At 38.1% G+C, this 19414-nt stretch overlaps 1 protein-coding gene across 3 annotated transcripts in view; it reads left to right on the top strand.

Moving 5' to 3' along the window:
• CCSER1 (coiled-coil serine rich protein 1) overlaps positions 1 to 19414 on the top strand; it is a 913125-nt gene that overhangs the window by 789166 nt on the left and 104545 nt on the right. The window lies entirely within an intron of this gene.

Raw genomic sequence — 19414 nt, 5'->3', positions numbered from 1 at the left:
TTGACAACTATATTAACTCTTCCTGGATTAATGGGATAACATTTTACATTAGGTTCTTTAAACATTGACCTCTCAATAAAATATTTCTTTGTAGTACTAGTTTTAAAAAGAAAAACAGTGAAAAGGAATTACAACATTTTGAACACTCCCCATGCTTTACCGAGGACACAATATTATAAATAGCCAGATTAAATAATCTATAATCATCTCAACATTAAAATACCTACTGTAAATGCAATACATAGTGATTCATGGATGGTCATCATAGAGAACTTGTGTACAAAAACACACAATGTAAGAGAATTAACATGTAAGGGCGATATATGATTTTTTATTCATATAGTTGCAATCAACACCATCATCTTCTCTAAACAGAAGCCTCACGTAACTATGACATTGTTGAAGGCCTGAGTTGCTTCAGTTAATTTGCTTTTAGTCTGTCAATTCCTGTTTTACTCAATTCACTTTACCACATCTGCTATCACTTACTGACCTTGTGTAAGGTTATGTCCTTCTGTGAAGATTCTTATGTTCTGGCTACTGCTATTTCTCTGTTCATATAACAGATATCGAGATATATGGGGATATATGGACAAGCAGTAGATGAAGATTACACATAAACATCTTCCTGCTCAGCATATGCATCTGAAGAATTAAATAGAATGAAATGTAATTCAGTTGCTTAAACATTTATTTTGAATGCATGACCTCTCTTAATTAAAGAAAAAAGTGTCACATTGATTTTCCTGTGGTTTACACACAAATGGAATACACAATTTCATTAAAAATGGTTATTTATATGTCTATAGATTCTGGAATCAAAACATGCTCATTAGAGCTATTTTACTGAGGCAGAACATACATAAATGGTGACATCTTAATAGAAGCAAATGTTCAAAATGCCCTTCAAGTGCATGAAGATGAATCTACATACTACGTTTTAGTTTGAATGAAGGTTTTGGCTGGAAGACTCCACACCCACACTCTTTGTATTATGTATGGGAGTCCAAATGTCAGTTTCCAATCTTCTGTTTCCCAGCAAAATGTCTGTCATGCCTTACAATAAAAAGGGGGACTAAATTTGATGTTCCAACCCAAAAGGGTAGTTGATACATCCTTTTTTGTCCCCACATATAAACTCTTTATGGTTTGCTTTAAACAACAGCAGATGGAGCAACCTTGCTTAAATAAGCTTCAGTACTTGTGATAAAGGTACGTGAATAGGTGTGCATGGTGTGCCTAAATTGCTTAACATTGAAAAAGGTCAGCAATAATGGAACTTTGTCTTCTATAGCTCCAGAATCAATATAACAGTCTTGTGAATGAAAACTACTCAATGCTAACTTCTCCAGTATCCTACTACATCCAATGTGGCTCCTACAATAAATTCCATTGCATTTATGCTATCAGAGCTGGATTATATATAGTCCAGGGACACCTACGGAACAAAGTAAATAATGGTTTGTCTCACCTTTTAAAAATTGTGGCTGACTGCATAAACCAATAAGAAGCTTTCAGGAAAACCATTGAGCTTGTGTAATATGGGACAAACAGTAATGTTGCTTTATAACAAGAAATTACATTATATATTTTATTTGTTGGATTATACTAGACAATTAAATGCTGATATCTCAATTGTTGTTAGGGTCGTAAAGAACCACAGAGGTACAGGGAAAATCCCTGGTGGATCCCACTGCCTGAGGGCCCAGCCCCCTTCTCTAATCTCAGGTTCCATACTATTCACTTGAATTATACATTGTTACTCTATTAGAGGGTCAGTTACCTGGTAGAGTGGGAACATGGATGAACATCGGTGCTTTGTTTGTTTCTATAGAAACTGCACCAAGATTCTCCCTTCTACCTATCAAAATTAGCAGTTGGATTAACATATATAATATTTTATTGTGTGAAAATAAAATTTAAAATATAGCATATTGCAAACTTAGAAAGTAATTGTCAAAAAAAAAAGTAACCAACACAATGGTAATAACTTAGATAATTGAACCTTTCATTGTTACAATGGCTTGCATTTGAGCTTTACTAAAACAAATGCAATTCTCACTGAGTTTTAGTCACTGGTTGGTGAGAAAGTGGATCCCTTATCATATGTACAGTGCATTAATGTGGTATATATAATAGAAATGTGGTATATATAATAGAGGTGAAATGAGCAGTTTGGATTCTGTGAAATCCAAAAACAACAGAACTTGGGGGTCTTGAGGCGAACTGAGGCATGGTTTGGTTCCTCCCAGCAAGTGGATCTCAAAACAAGGCAAAACGTCATAATTCCCGGAATGTCAGATTTCACATGTTTTAAGTCCCTCCCTGTCATAATCAAATTCTACTTCCTACTTCCTATTCCTCCCTGAAGTAGCTCTGCCTTTGTGGGCATGCTGAAAGCACTGCACAGAGCAGTATAATCTGTTAAAGTTTTGTTATGTATAAAAAATGGAAGAAATAGTTAATTAAAAAAAAAAGGTGTGGGGTTCCCCTCCAAATCTATAACCAGCCCTGGGCCTCTGAGTCTGGTCTGGTACTGGAAAGTGGGAAAAAACAGCATGGGGTTCCTCCTATTTTCAAATAACCAGCTCCAGGCTAAACCAGCTGGGGGGAGGGGGGCTGATGCTATAGCTGGGTGACAAACGGCGTTGGGTCCCCCTGCCATAACATCAACCATCCCCAAATTGTTCAGCCCAGTGCTGTAACTCGATAGTAAGGACCTCCCAAAAAATGTGGTTTACCCTCTCGAGAGACAACCAGCTCTGGGCTCTTGGTTTTGGATTTCTTTAAACAAATATAAAACTAGATAAAATCATATAACTTGGACCTGTTTTTGTTCCTACAGTCTTATTAACATCACTCAGGTGCATCATCATCAGGCAGAATTAAAGATGTGCATGGACCCCCATGTTTTGATTTTACCTAAACCACCCTCAAGTGTTTTGGTTTTGGATATGCATTGTTTTAAAACTTTGATAAAAAACAGCCACAATCATGTTATTTGGGCCTATTTTTGTTCATACAGCATTACTAACCTCAATAATATTAATTTACAGTGATTTCCAGTCAATTTTAACCACCTCACATCTCACAATATTGTTTTCAACAAAGGCTGCAGTGAGCTGGCTGGCTAAAGTGAGCGATAGAGCAACGGCCCAAACACGTAGCAGTTAAAAAGAATATAGCACATCTATGAAACATAGTGGCACAGCAGTGGCAGACAGGATGGCAGATTAATAAACTATATGAACCTATAGAATATATTCATTAATAAAGAACTAATAGCCTAAAAGTAAAAACCAAGTAGAAAATAAATTAAATAACCAGATCACTTCTCCAACGGCAATTCACAGGTCCAAGGCCAGTAACAAACTTTTCCAGCCAGCAAATCACAGGCCTTAAGTCAATACAGGCAACTCAAGTCAGAGTAACAGCCTAGTAGACAAAGATAAATAAATTAATAAATTAAAATTATATGAAATGGTAAATAATAAAAAAGCATTCCCCCCCAAATCGGGCTAGCATTAGAAAATAGGGGGCAAAATTGCATGGAGTTCCCCCTATTTCCCAATAACCAGCACCAGGACAAACCAACCAGAGGGGTAACTCCTCAGCAAGGAGACACACAGGGTGGGGTCCCCCTGCCATAATGTTAAACAGATAAGGTCAGTCCAGGACTGGAATCTTCAGAAAGTCAAGACCACCCAGATGGTCCTAGTTGGTTAGCAACTTGAACCATCTAAGTCAGGACCCCCCCAAAAAATTAGGGACAACCAACCCCAGGCTGAAACCACAAGGCTATTCCACACACCCCTGGATGTTGAGTGCGGGATTAATGGTAATAAAAGACTTTACGAGTCCCAGCAAGCCTGCCCCAGCATGAAGGCACTTGTGGAACAACATGTGCCAGCATGCCCGGACATTAAGGGCCGCTGACACATGTAGTCTGCCAGTAAAGAAAATATTTAAAAAAAGTCAAGGCATACAAACCAGGCTAAATTTAGCAAGTGACAGTTATATTGTCATATTGACAGCATTTGCTACATGGGCACAGACCATGCAGTTCTGTATCTATGGTGTCTGCATTCTATGTCCTCTCTAATGGTTGGCACACCCCCTGTGGAGGCTAGTCACACTCCTTAAGCATGAGTCCCGATCATAGCATTCCCTTGGTGGGCCTTTTATGCCCCAGTCTGACACCGGTTGTTATCCTTTACTTAAATGTACTGTACCATGGCATTTCATAGTAAATTAGTTGTGAACAATTGTAATCATGTATTTTTTAATAAGGAACAGGAGAACCATGGCAATTGACTAACTTGCCACAAATTTTTCCGCGCCCTCTGTTACAGCAAACCATTGCTGTTTGTAACATGTCATTAAATAAGCCTTCTAGAGTTTACATAGCATGATAATTTCTTTATAGCTGTCTTTGTTCCTGAAAATGTGCTGATTATGCAATACATTTTTGGTTAGCAACTAGGACCATCGTTGTCACTGGGTGAACTTAGGTAGTTGCCTATGACACTAAAGTGTAATGAGTGCCTAAGAACTCAATAAGGGCTCTATTTACTACAATCCGCATTTGTAATACAGATTGTAGTGTGATGTTACCGACTGAATTCACATTGCGAATTCAGGCAATATCACAGGGATTTACAAAAAATCCCTTGCAGGGACAGAGCTTGCGATAAAGCTCTGTCCCTGCGAATCCCCTCCGCATACTTATCACGGTATTTTTGCAAAAAATACAGTGACAAGTGCCCGCGCATGCGCCGACCGGCCACCACTAAGCCTCATCCCACTGCTAAACCCCGCCCCTGTAACCGCGTCCTCCTGTGACCCTTCCCGTCTCCCCCCCCACAACCCCCATCCCTTTATTACACTTACCTCTGGTGATTGGTGCTCCGGTGATGTCCTCCTTTGCTCCGGTCAGCTGACATCCTATCATGCACTGGGAACCGGTCAGCTGATGACTGGGTCACGGTGCAGGATGGGAGACCAGCTGACCAGAGGGAGGACATCAAAGGGAGCCCCGATCTCCGGTTCCTGGATTCTGGTAAGTGGTTTTTTTTTACTAATTTTTTTTATTTTTTTTTACAGTGTATCAGTGTGTGGCCTGTTTAGACCACACAGCTGATCACTGGGGCCGGCTCTGCTCTGCCTTTTAGAGCAGAGCAGGAGTCCTGTAATCGGGAAAGACCCTGGATAACGCCACCTCCAGGTGGCGTTATTATCACAGGGCTTTCCCCGTTATTTTTTCACAATTTATTTTAAAAAACTTTGTCCAGATCACATTTCCCATTACAATTATGGGAAATGCGATCTGTTTATTAAAAATAAGTGATAATTAGCGGTTGGAGTAGAATTTTACGAATTCTACTCCAATTGCCCTTTAGTAACTTTAGGTGATAATAAAATAAACTGAAAAGAGTGTGAAAATACCCTATTTCACTTTATTTTAGTAAAAATAATGTTAATAAATAGAGCTCAAAGTAACATAATATCACTAATTCAGTGTTTTGATTATCATCACGGCGCCACCACACTGAACACATTCATACCTGCAAAACTGCTGACTGCAGCTCCTTCACGTTTGTAATGGGCTGAGGATATGGCATCGGATATTAAATCACATGCCACACTTCCAAGAATAGAAGATTGTGTGGAGCAGGTAGGTGGGACAGCATTGTACCATGGACTGGGACAGAGCAGTGAATGGTGTATGTTGCCTAGAGCACACAGAACTTATGCATTGGCTCTATAAGCAACCAAATCAATACATGATAATTGACAGTTTTATGTTGCAAAAGGTCTATGTATTAAAATGTTCTGATTAATGAATGCAGTGCTCTAATGTGAGATTCTGGAACCTCTGTTTGTTTTGCAATTGATTGTACAAAATCAATTAAGTTCAGCCAAACAACAAAGCATATATACAGTTTAATGGTTAACTAATTATATAAAAGTTGCCACTTTCATGGCATAGAAGCCCCTTTGTTGGTCTAGGTTTATTAAGCAGATGGTATTTTTAAAAATCCTAAATTCTGCCAAGCTCCTGAAGTATATACACTTAGAAATGTTATTAGCAGCTCTCTCAGGACAATTTTACTTACTAGATTTATGGTCCTTAAAGGTCTTATCGATTTGCAATAATTGCTTCTAGGAATACATTGCATTAAACATATGTTTAAGTATAGGAATTACATAAAAAATAGACTTTGAATGGGATAATAAAGTGAAACACACAAAACAGTAATGATAGTGTAGGTTGTAAAGAGAAGTGCATATGTACAACTAGTTGCATAAATCATACTGCCATCAAATCTGCTTTACTAAATACTTGAAATATATAGTCAACCTTGATTAATAAAAATACTACTTTCTTGAATCTGTTCAAAATTGCTTTTGTACAATATTTTTTTTCATGTATACACATGTTGTTAAATAAGTACTGTACACCTGTGGTAGAGTACTGTAGTTTTCTTTAATATTTTTGGCGTGTTGTATTAGGCATCAATATTTGATTTGCAGCATGTGTTCACAATATAGCACATGTTTTTAAGAAGCCACGTAATATGTGTTCTTAATTTCTATTGCTACTAACTTTTAATGCTACTGTAATTTTTCAAGATCAGTTGCAGATGGTACAGCAGGGTAGTGCTACTGTAGGTTAGGGACCACACTTCCCATGAGTTTGTGATTGTCCATACACTGGCATAAATTCAATATCTGCACCTATGAAACTAAACCAGTTGGGGAAGGGGGGGGACCGCACAGATTGCAGACTTGCACCCTCTGATAAAATGACGCTGTGTTCTCAAGTATAGTAGTAATTACTCTTCAAATAGATGATCTGCTGTTGCTTACTAACATTCATTTCCTTCAAGCACTTTTTACATACTGTATATTTTTTTTTTATTATGTTGGTATATACTTACAATATAATAAAGATATTAATAAAAATAATAATAATAATAATAATAATAATAATGTGATTTAGCTTGCGTCTCATGGATGGCTAAAATATCAGTTATGCTCTAATTTAACAGTACAAAAGGGGCGCAACTAGGTACTTGAAGGCCCCATAGCAAAAGTTTGTAAGGGCCCCTAACTACCACCCAATGGTGAAAAATGTATACAATACATATAACTTTGACAAGGAAGATGCCCCCCCCCCAAGCTCGGGGCCTCATAGCAGCTGCACCACTTGCACCTATGGTGGTTACGCCCACGTAAAAGGTATTCCTACTGCATTAACTACCGTAATTGACCTTGTATGACAGTAGATACAGTACCCATTGGTTTATCTTCCTTAGTACAATTGCAAATCATCATGATTCTTACATTTGAATACACTTGCTAGTTTGTTTGATGTGCTTTTCAACACTGTTATGGAATTTGCAAAAACATTTTAAACCTGTAGCATGTGGGATGGATTTACATTTTAGTTTTGCAGTCTAGATGATGTCCTAAATCCTTTTTTCTGTTTCTTCTGTTTTTTTATGTTCTAGCTCAGGATCTGAAGCCAATTTTGCTTTACACAGTTAGCGTAAAGATAGAAAATACAAGCTATTTTACAGCCATCCTCAGATTACCCACACATTATTGTTTTATTTATTTCATACTTATTTGTAATAGCCACAGCTTTTATCGAAAAACATCAAACTCTCTGTGTCTTGTCTTTCATTGCCTTAGAAATGCTGTCCATAAAATGAATACAGAGGAGAATTTATTTTGCTTTCTTTATTCACTTCTCTCATGTCTTCGTTGTGTGGAAACATAAAGTAATGCTCTTTGGGAAAAAAGCAGATGAGTTTCAGGTTAAATAGGATCATTAAGGCCAAAACAAACGAGAAAGGGATCATAGGGTCAGAGCACACAAATTTATCAAGAAGGGATAATGTCTGACAGGTGTCTACAAATGATATGGATACATTGTAATGTATTGGGATGTACAAATGTTTGCTTGTCCCTCTAGAACAAAAAGAGATATTTTATTGTTTGCATCTCTCTTGTGTCCTAATTCTTATACATTTTCATTAAGTACATGCCAGAAGCAAGAGCTGCAGAAGAATAATCAAAAATGCTGTGCTTGTAGGGTCATCACCGGCAAAGCAGAGAGTGTCATATTGTAATGAGGTCAGGCTGTTGGAAAGCTGACTTTGAGAAATGTAAACCAGTAATAAACAGCAGAGATAATATAAAATAAATCATGTGTGCCAGTTTCATTGAAACATTTAGGAAGAAACAAAAGTAAACAAAACATATCAAAGCTGTTGAACTTGAAACTTGATTAACAGGTTAAAAATGCAATCACTGAGTTGACTAATGATCAAGATAAAGATCTTTCTTTTAACTTCTAATAATTGAAATCCTTTAATAAAATCTAAGAGCCATGATAAATACACAGGAAAATACGTTTGTGAAAAATAATTTTACAGGTAACAGGGGTCAGTCAGTTTATTTCTATAATGTAAAGAGTCACACTGCTGCTGTTGATTGTTTGCATGTCACCATAAAATCATTTATAGTGCAATAAAATAAGAATTTATTACTGTGAAGCACAATATAAATGAAATGTTTTGTTTGTGTACTGCACTCATCTCTGCCCACCATTGCTGCAGTGGTCCATAGTAACAAACTGCACCACATGACCCACCTTTTGTGTATAAATGGGGTAATGCAGTGTAGATTATAAGACTATTAGAATTCACAGAGGAGGTCCCTGAATGTATAAAAGTACAAAGCTAAAGGCTGAATGCTTTCATATAGAGGTCACGGTGACTTTAATGCCTATAATAATTTTGCTGAGAGAATGCAGCCCATAAGAATGAAATGAGTTAAATACTGAGGTTGTAGATGGGTTGAACCTGATGACACCTTAAGCAGTAAAAATTGTGTCCAATATGGGCCTTGTGAGAGGGGAATAATGGATGGGGCTTTATACTTGTAAATTTCATGGAGTTCATCCTTTTTTGTCTGTTCTTCCTTCCCTCCCCTTGTTTTTATTTTTGTACTCTTGGCTTGTTGTGGCAGTTAGTGTTGCCTACCATTTGAGGTACCTTTTTGTTTGGGTGCTTTCTACTTTCAGTTGTAGGGTATTTCTGTTACCACCCTGCTGGGAAAATCAGCCAATCACCCATGCAGGCTCATATGAGGCAGCATGATATGAAAGAGGTCTGAAAGCCCAGTCAACAGTCACTTTTGGAGGACATCACTCCCCCCATATTATCTATTTTCTTCAATTCATATGATGGTTGCATTGGGATGGGAACAGCTGTTGCCTCCCTATGTTAGGCTCCCTTCAACTTAAAATAAATGACAGACACAGACTTATTAATCTTAATAATAAAGATTATAGTATTAAGATTAATAAATCTGTGTCTGTCGTTTATTTAGTAATAGGTTGTACTCTATTATAATTATTATTATATATAAGTGTCTAAATATAAGACATCTATAGCCGTTTAGTAGTGAGCATTGTGGCTTTCCTTACTGTAGACAAGTCTTCCTAATGAGCACAGACATCATAAGTCACCATTTACACAAATATTATTTACAGAAGTTTATACATTCTGTATATCCAGTGCACATTTATCATCATTTGTGCATCATAACTGGAATGAACATATTCTACTGTACAACTAGCTACAATACCTATTCCGTTCTCAAAGTACTATGACCTTCCAAAAAGTTTGGCTAGCTATTGTACCTAATTATAAGTTAAATTGCAGATAATTGGATAATCCTTCAACAAACTATGCCTTTGTTTATTTATGTTTTAAGTACTTACACTTACTCGTAATGCTCCACAAACATGCTAAATCTTCTTACATCAGTTTTTAAATTATTGGCATTACTTCAAATACTAATAGTGAGTCACTTTGGCAAACTAATTCTTTATATTTCTAAAGTGATGCTAATGCTTTACATAATGCAATATTTTGTAGTTTCAACCAGATTGAAAACATGCTTAAACACATTTCAACATTTAGAATATGCTGATATAAATAAACCCTAATGGAACAATGGGTACCCTGTGAGTACTGTTAAGATGTCATTTCTTCAGATATGATGTTATATTGTATCTTAGGGTAAGTACCCAATAGTTACTGTAATTTTTTAAATAAAGATAACTATTCTAATTTGAACAATAAGTGTGTTTTAAGAGAAAAACTGACATTACGTTTTAATATACCATGTAAATAAAGTTGACCTTTGCAATGTATCTGAAAAAAACAAATGCTTTTATATTATATTTTTTGGTATTTTAGTATTTGCTTTTAGCCTTTGGATGTCACTGATGCTGTGTATGAGCATACCGATAGGGTTAAAATACCAACAGTGGCTGGTAAGTACCCTAACCCTACCCCTAAACCCAACCCTTGCAGCCTAACCCTAACCCTCCCCCTCTGCAGCCTAACTCTAACACTTCCCCCCGCAGCCTAACTCTAACCCTCTCCCTAGTGTCTAACACTAATCCTCCCCCTAATCCCAATACTTACCATCGGGATGCCAGCTGTCGGGATACTGGTGCAATGATTCTGACTGGTGTTGGGATTCTGGCGCTGACATTCTGAGCGCCGGCATCACGACAGCCAGGATGCCAACTATATAGTCTATAGGCTGAACTAATATTCATAAGTGGAACTTTCTTAGGAACTAGTAATGTATCTTAGTCATGACTTCATGTTTTCAATGAAACATTGTATGACCAGACATTTTAGCTGTGTAAATTCATATTAGTTGATTATGCTAATTCTGATAAAACGAACTATAGGCTATAAAGGGATAATACCATTACCAATACTAAATAGCATTCCTGCCTGTGGTTATTTAACAACTTTTTGGATGCAGAAACTTGCACAATGCCAGTAATCATACCTGCCCAGAGACAGCAATGAGTGTTGTACCTGCATTTGCCAGCTACCTGGAGCCTGTTATCACCAACATCCACAGCCAAGAACTAGCACTGAGTCTGCAATGACAAACAGCCAGTTTCACTGTACCTGTGCTCCTAAACTGACTAGAGCTAGGAGATAGCATAGTGTATGTTATCACCAAATACCAGCATCTGGTAACCCTGGAGGTAAAGTTGAAGGAATGTGTGTGGGGGGACATGATGATGTGATTGGCATATTGACCTATCCCTGCACAATAATGAGATTTGGTGGTGGTGGTGGTGGTATGAGGACATAATGAGGGAAATTTTGTAATCTTAGTCCCACAAGTCAGATCAGGGAGAGTAATATATTCTCTTGTGAGCCTTGGTGGTTAGGCAAGTAGTCTATGCTATATACATGAACACATTACTCCACCAATAGCTACAATAGTTATTACACTGCCTGTATAGTGCAGCTTTGGTTAATTTTGGGGCATGGGTCCCCCTGGATTGCTTTGGTTGATCTGCTACAGGGCACCGCAGTATAACATATTTTTCTTTCAACACATTTTAATGCTTCACTGTCTGTTTTTTATCTATGTATTTTACTTTTTTTATTTTTATTGTTTATATTCAGCTGGTGCTGCTGTTAACTATTTCCTCTACACTTCACTTTTCTTATTATAGCGGTGCCTTGGGGTGTCTTAGCTGGGCTAGTTTGGGGGTGTCCTGCGCTCTGGATTTGAACCCTAGTATGTTAGGGACCTACCCTACAGAGGTTACCCGGATGTGGTGGGTAGGCCCATAACCTTGGCCATGATTATGCTAAAAATCTCTATTTACTGCAAATATATATTTATATATAATCAGTTATTTTGGAGTTGTGCACTTGTATTTCTTTTTGTGTTTATAGCAAGGTTATCTCTACCTTATGTATCAGATAATTGTTTGTAATTCAATCTCCTCAACATACAGGGTGAGAAGTGTAGGCACATTATATATAAAAGACAATGGTCCCTATTCTGAATTCAATGCAAATTGCACGTAGATGCTCCCACATTGCATGCACAGAAATAAATGCGTATATTCACTGCGTTATATACATCTTTTGTAAATGTGGTTGGATGTCTACCAGTAAATCATCTCACCAAAAAGTATGGAAGGTCTCAGGTAGCCATGTTGTTGTCTATGATGCAACTAGTAGAATGAGGGTCTTGTGCACATTTGTAGTAAATACCACAGCAAAGCTTTTCGATAAGGTTTGTTTATGTGTTGCAAAGGTTGATTTATTTCATGTTTTTATTTGCAGGCTGAATTTTTGTTCCTGTTTACACCTTTTAAAAGTGTTTGCTGTGCAATGTAAATGTACAGTATCTATGAGTTCCTGAACACATGCTTGACTAATAATTTTCCATAATTGAAATCATTGCATTGCATACTACAAATTACTGGAATGATTCCCAATACCTAAATAGAACTTCTACCTAAAATTTTGTGTTGAAATCCCAGAAACACATTTTATTTCTGCCACTTGACAGATGTTGATGTTGGAAACAACTAATCTTCCTTAATCACATCTGTAGTCATGGAAACAAACTGTGGACTGAACTCAACTGATAGGTTGCACTTGTTGCTGAGGTAGGTCAGTAATTCACAAGTGATCTGTAAAATAATAGCAATAGAGTGTTTCTGAGCTTCTGCAGATTCTTTTGGATAAAATCCCATACATTTTTAAAGCATCAGGAGCAGTTGCGTAACTAGTATATGGAGCCCAGGGCAAAATTAAAAATGGGGCCCACCCCTATGTGTGTGTGTATAGAAAAATGGGCATGGTCACATGTCACAAGGGGCTTGGCCACTGAAAAATGGGGCATGTCAACATGACACACGCCCCTTTCTCGTCACTCTGGGAACATTCCTTTCCATTACATATGCACCTCTTGCAATGCCCACTGTAAAAGTGTCCCTTATGCACTGTCACCTGTAGTAGTGCCCCATGTAGTAGTGCCCTTTATACAGTGCCCCCAGTAGTGCACCCTTATACTGTGCCCCCCTATGCAGTGCCCCTTATACAGTCCCCCCTATGCAGTGCCCCCAGTAGTGGTCCCCCTTATGCAGGCCCCCAGTAGTGCCCCTTATACAGTATTCCCAGTATGTAGTGCTCCAAGTAGTGGTCCCTCTTATGCAGGCCCCCAGTAGTGCCCATTATACTGTACCCTCAGTAGTGGTCCCCCTTATGCAGGCCCCCAGTAGTGGTCCCCCTTATGCAGGCCCCCAGTAGTGACCCTTATACAGTGCCCCCAGTAGTGGTCCTCCTTATGAAGGCCCCCAGTAATGCCCCTTATACAGTGTTCCCAGTAGTGGTCCCCCTTATGATGGCCCCCAGCAGTGCCCATTATACAGTGCCCTCAGTAGTGAACCCCTTATACAGTGCCCCAGTAGTAGTCCCCCCTATGCAGTGGCCGCATGAGTCACCCCCCTTTTGCAGTGTCCCTTATATAGTGCTCCCAGTAGTAGTCCTTTCTATGAAGTGCCCAAAGTAGTGCACCTTATATAGTGCCCCCAGTCCCCCCAATGCAGTGCTCCCAGTAGTAGTCCCACCTATGCAGTGCCCCCAGTAGTGCCCCTTATATTATGCCCCTAGTAGTAGTCCCCCCTATGCAGTGCCCCCAGTAACGGTCCCCCCGATGCAGTGCCTCCATTAGTGCCCCCACAGCAGTACCAAAGACACACAAAAAAAACCCAAAAACAAATACATACCTGAATCCATCCGCTCCTCCATCCTCCTGGGCTGGCCCGCTCCAGCCCAGCTTCGGTAGTGGGAGCAGCGCAGCAGTCAATGAGAGTATGTCTGACATTGATTTCCAAAACAAACACTGCTGCTGGTTAGTACGAATATACTAGCTGACAGCGGCATTTGTTACTGTGTAGTGCGGACCACACTCTGTGTGGTCTGCACTACACAGACCACCCGTGTCCTGGACCACGGCCAGGGGTGCCCCCTGTGCCGCCGGTCTGATGGCGCCCAGGGCACGAGCCCCGCTCTACCTCCCTTAGTTACACCACTGATCAGGAGCAATAACAGTTTCCACCAAAATGACTCTAATTTTGCCACATAATTCTGAATGGAGTTTTAATTGTATAAATTGCACAGTGTATACACTTTAGGTTTTAGCTGAAAATTTTCTATACTGTTGTGCATTATCTATTGTGTGATTTCACATGTTTAATAGTAATATATGTACTCGCCAAATATAAGCACTTTTAAATCTTTCCTATTACACCTTTACAAAACATTAGGTAAAAAACAGATTATATATACTTAATATTATTAAAGTGTCACATTCTATATCCCTTTTTTAAATGCTAAATTTATTTTACATATCCAAAACCTGACATTATTTTAGCAGTAATTACTGTCAGTAATCTCAGCTTTGTGAGACAGATGTTGAGTATTGGAATGACAATATCCCATGATACACCATGGGGATTAGCCTCCCAATCTTAACGTGCTTCAGGACTGAGATGAAAAGCTGCTGGTCTGATAAAATCTTTAATATTCCCCAGTACTTGTGGAGGTGATTCTGCATATTAGTTTAAGCTTCTATCACAAAATATTGTCATATTGCAGTGTTTGGAGTGGATATAGAAAAATTATAGTTATGTCACCGATGTAGAGGCGCATGCTGTTCTCTCTCCAATGCTGTAAAGCACATTTACATAGTAATAATATTAGAGAAATGCACAAATCTGCAATAATAATTTAGGTTTGAAGTGTCCCTTGACATTTAGGAAATATAAGTGTTTCTTACATAAATTCATCACATATGCTCCAGTAAGAATTCCTCTTAGCTGTTTCACTCTTTGCAGGTATACATTGGCAGGTCTAAACTTGATTAAATATGAAATTAAATGCCCTTTATCAAATATAGAGCAATTTCGCTCTTGTGTTTTTGTTAAGAATAATGATCTCTGAAATATTTTTTTTAAGTGGCTGGTGAAAAACTAATTATTGCTTGTGTTAGTAACTGTTTATCTTATCAGCCAAAAAATACAAACCAATGCCCATCACAAGCTGTGGGGATTGATAAATAGAGATAATCTATAACATTTATGAAAACAGCCATTTTGCAGGATTTAGAGCTCTTATTCCTTTGATAACTTGGCCCTTTATTGTTAAACATAAGTGCATTTGCATGATGGGTAGTGTTTATGTAAATGTCACGCAATTTGTATAAACACAATTTGCATCCTTATTAAGAGTTGAAAGCATCTTGCCCTAGCAACCCTTTATGCTTGAGGAGGGGGATCGAGGTTGTAACATGCAAGCACAGTACTGTGAGGACATAGAGACACAAGTTATGAACACCCCTTTGATATTCATCTTATTTTGAATTACACTGACCTTGAAATTGATTTGCTTCCAGATGTAAATTCTACACCTATGTAATTCAAGGGCAAATTTTGGAGTTCATGATAATGGTTGTTGCATCTTTGCTCTGGACACTATTATATGGTAGATTTAAAGTTGCACTTATTTTAAGATGCAACTCAAAATTCTTCTTTGTAAATGCATCTTCATTGCCATGCTTTCACATCTATATCACACTGAAAAGGTCTAACAATAAACAGCTGTATTAAAGCAGCCACACTTTCCCTGTAAGACAACCAGCATGGGCTGCAAATTTGGGTTGGGTACACGATCCTGGCACACGCAATGCCGACGGTCATAATTCCGGTGCCAAAATTTCGAAGGTTGGAAATCCCACCATGCCGATAAGTAATCCCTTCCCCTTCCCCTAACCCACCTTTCCTGCAGCCTAACCCTAGCCCTTCCCTCCCAAAGCCCAACCTTAACCCTGCCCCCGCAGCCTAACCCTTACCCACCCCCCGCAGCCTAACTTTTACCCTCCCCTCCTGCAGCCTAACCCTAAAGGTGTCCACACACATAGTGATATTTTACATGATCTGGCCGATTCCGACACATTGGAACGACAGATCGTGTAAAATATGGCCAAATCGTGAGGAAATCGTGAGTCCCCACTCACGATCACGATGCGATGCGCGTCCCCGCTGGTCACACATCGCATCTTCAGATCTGCCGTGCAGTAGGGCAGATCTGACAATCTAGGACGCGATGCACTGTGAAAGTCTGACTGCAGGAGAGATCGTTTGAAGATTGGACACTAAATCATGTGCAGATCATGTGGAGATCGTGTGCAGAGCTGCCGGGGAGAGTTTCAAGGGAAATTGTACACAAATCGTACACATCGGCTGATCGTGGGCAGATTGGTATGTGTGTGGGCACCTTAACTCTCCCACTAGTGTATAACCCTAAATCTAACTCTAACCCTAATACTCAGCCGCTGGGATTCTGAAAGCCAGCATTAAGTGTACAAGGATGCCAACTACATCCTGCTCTTGAAATTAGCACTGACATGTTTCTTTAAACTGGGTTTGATTAACTAATTGATATAAAATGCTTGTTTTATAATATATAGATATTGATATAGTAGAATGATAAGAATTCAACACTGTATATGGTTAGTCAATTCTGTGAATGCTCGTAACCTTCTAAAATGTCAATCATACATGTATTCTTTATTTAAATGTAGATATTGTTTATGTTACTATTTTAAATTAACATTTAAATGTTCAACATTAGTTTCATTCTACACATTAAACTTTTTAATGTGTAATACTACACATTAAAAACAAGTTTCATTTGCCAACCGATTCCCACTCTTATAGAATATATTATAGGTGTCAAATTTTGTGTTGTAATTTACAAAAATATATGTGATTATGCTGTGTGTATCGGTAAACCGGATATCTCCCATATCTGATGTGGTTCCCACTTTTCTGATCTCCATAGCAGCCCTCATAGGTATCTACAGTGGCTATTATACTGCAAGATTTATCAGGTGATAATTAATAAATAGGCTCCACACTACTTTATATTGTCCAGTATGGCTAAACAATTTGCAGTCTCTAGAAATCCAAGATATTATTTGGCACCATCTCTTGGTTGCTGGTTCCGTAAACTACAATTACTGGCTTCTGTTAGTGTAAACTAGACATATTTCCCAACACCAGCTCTGTGTGAACTGTCCTTCATTTCAGCATCACACATACATTAGGTGCCTGTTCTGCTTTCCCCTCGATATGGGCATTTGGGTGGTAACTGAGTTCTTCTACTGGTGCAGTAATTGGGATTCCAAACTAAAGCTATAATAGGAGACTTTGATTATAAATCAACTTGCAGGACTATTCTAATCAAGTCTAGTATCCCAATACTGGTAGTTGTGGATTAGAATGTTTCTTGTTCTGACTCTCAGAGTGAGTGGAATTGGCATTATAGAGGAAAATTCAGGACATTTGTCATGACAGCAGGTCAAAGGCTCTAAAGATGTATCCTTAATCAGCCATGTTTGTAGCTGCACCTTAGAATAAATTGGACATAATTGTATTGATTTAATTATGCACTGGGAATTCATAATATGTGAATTATGTACAAAGGCTCTAACATGAAATTTCCATAGTATCCATAGTACTTTCTATAATAATGGAAAGTCACGATTGATGTGATGAAAACACTAAATATTTGTAAAACTTCATACGCTTGTATTGATGATGGCATGTTTCTTTTGTAAAGTATATTTACTTTAAGTAGTGGTAATTAATCCATGTAGTTACTGTAGTTTTATTCTGTGGTAATGAGGTTGGTGCACAAGGATTGTTAAAAAAAGAGGAGATTACTCATACAGTAAGGAAATGCTTCAGCTTTGGCCAAACAATTTTTCAGCAATATAATTTCCATCATCCAAACTTTCCAAGTGTAGTGAAGCATTCTAACAGCAGTATTACAGAGATTGCAGCGCCAGTCACAATTAAATTCAAAATTGTTACACTGTAAAACAAACAATGTAAATGGTAAAGGCAATATTTGTTAATTTTAAAAAAGTATGTTTTATTTTCGAAAACCTTTCAAAAAGCCAAATTGTATAGCATATCTTTGCTGAACAGTGCAATTGGATTCTTTTTATATAGACAAACTACTCAAAATACTGTAACAGCTTTCAAAAATAATACAAAAGAACACTATCGTAAATGCCATTATCACTGCTAACATTCTAGACAATAAAACCAAACCATACAGTAAGTCTTGAACAGTTTGTTGGAATTGACTTGTCTTTTTTTGGTTGCAACTGTCTATTACAAGTCAATTCCAACAAATTGTTCAAGACTTAAGAATCAGTAAGCAAACTTCTATGTACTGTATTTTATCATATATCAAGGTCAACACAATGCACTCTAGTGTATATATTTAATATATCTCACTTACAGTTTGCATCAACTGAAACTATATAGTAGGGTTATATTGTCCTGTACTTAGAGACAACTAAACAACAGTAGCAAATGTATATATCACTTTAAATAATGCTTTTATAAACACAGCTTATATTGATGTAATTGATAAGAATGTAAGTCTAGTTTTCTCATATATTGTGTCAGCGTTCAACAAGTCTCATTTGCATAATCAAACATATAAACATTTATAATTCTATACATGGATAATAGTGATTTTATAAGAAGATCATGTAATTTACATAATAGGATAGTAATGATGTTATTATTTCTTGTACAGTTTTTTAAATTATCTGCAATCTGAGGTGAAATTTTATTGTCTTCATCTCCCTCTATCACAAACAGCTGCAGTCAAACCCACAAATTGTAACAGTATCTTATGTGGTTCTTATATAAGACAAAAAGTTGAAGTGACAAAGCATAATATGACATTTACAATAAGCATGTGTTACCATTAGATTTGATAACCTCAGATTTTACACCAACATGGCATTGGTTGTTATTGGGTATTCTAGATTATGAGGCTCTGGTTCAGGTTTTAAATAGAGTTTATTGCCCTTTAGCTTTGCATTTATTATTCAATCGGTCTCTGGAGCATTTGATGTGCCCAAAATGGCTACCTCACCAGCTGTGTATTATGTGCCTAATGTACTGTGTGGTTGTATACTGCTTCACCATCCATGTATTTGTTGTGGTCTTTGAATGGTACAGGCATACTCAGGATGCTCTAATCTGCTGCACAGACTGCAGGGCAGGGTGCCTTCCAGGAGCATAATGCTCTGGGAGCGTCGCATCAGTGATCCTGGCTTCAGGGTGCCATTCCAAGCAACCTGCTAGCCAGAAGCAAGGGCTGTGGGGTGGCAATGGTGCCACCCACAGAGCCCTGTGCTAGGTGTGGCAGCACTGGTTCCACACCCCCAGTTATGGTCCTGGCCTCACCTGCTATGGGCAACCTTACTTTGCATGTTTCATCTTTAACTATGTTATTTTGATGTTTCATATGTCAATGTTTTGCTCATGCCATCACTTTTAACCTTTGTAATGCACCCAGGATTGCGGCTTTGCCTGGTACTTTCCTGGGATGGATGAACAATCCATGGAACCTATGATTCTGTGGTTAACTTGTAGTTCATATTCTGAATTGTTAGTTTTTGTATAACA

The sequence above is a fragment of the Taudactylus pleione genome, unplaced genomic scaffold (genome assembly GCF_031769625.1).
Source record: "Taudactylus pleione unplaced genomic scaffold, aTauple2 ptg000055l, whole genome shotgun sequence".
Lineage (NCBI taxonomy): Eukaryota > Metazoa > Chordata > Amphibia > Anura > Myobatrachidae > Taudactylus > Taudactylus pleione.
The sequence above is the reverse complement of the archived record's forward strand: the minus strand, read 5'-3'. Positions and strand labels throughout refer to the sequence as shown.